Here is a 617-nt window from a genome sequence, read left to right on the forward strand (position 1 = left end):
CTGCTCGCCCACCTCACCCCAGTGAGTGCCCGGTGCCAGGGGGTGCCAGCAGGTGAGCAGGGGGACACAGTGGGTGAACAGAGGGTGACAGCGTCGCCTGGACAGGCTGATAACCCCCACTCAGTGACAGGGAGACTGGAGGGGTGTGGGTATGGGCACAGATCACTCAGCGTTACCCCCAGTTTGGTTTCCTTCCCTTTGGGTACAGGGACAGGTGAGACTGGGACCCCCCTGGTGCCCGCTCCCCGCCTGCTGGCCCTGTGTGTGCTCTCCAAGCCACGGGCTCCGGGCAAGGGAGAGCTCCTGAAAAGCCCCTGGAGGGTTCCCTGCCTGCACCCAGCAGTGCTGCTCCCAGAATAACGGGGCAGCTGCCGAGCGCCCTGGTAGGAGCACAGCCCCAGCTGGGACATTTGGGTGATCCTGTGGGTCCCCAGGGACCAAGGACGGGTGGCCACCACGTCGGAGCGTCCCCAGTGGGAAGCCCTGCGGTGGCACTGCCAGCAGAGACGCGCGGGCTGGCCGGAGGCACCGCAGCCTCGCCCGCTCCCGGCTGGCACCTCCCTGGCACCTCTCCCTTCCTGGCGGGGCGCAGGGGACACGGGTGGGGCTCAGCCCCG

This window comes from Corvus brachyrhynchos, unplaced genomic scaffold (genome assembly GCF_000691975.1).
Source record: "Corvus brachyrhynchos isolate BGI_N302 unplaced genomic scaffold, ASM69197v1 scaffold114, whole genome shotgun sequence".
NCBI classification, from domain to species: Eukaryota; Metazoa; Chordata; class Aves; order Passeriformes; family Corvidae; genus Corvus; species Corvus brachyrhynchos.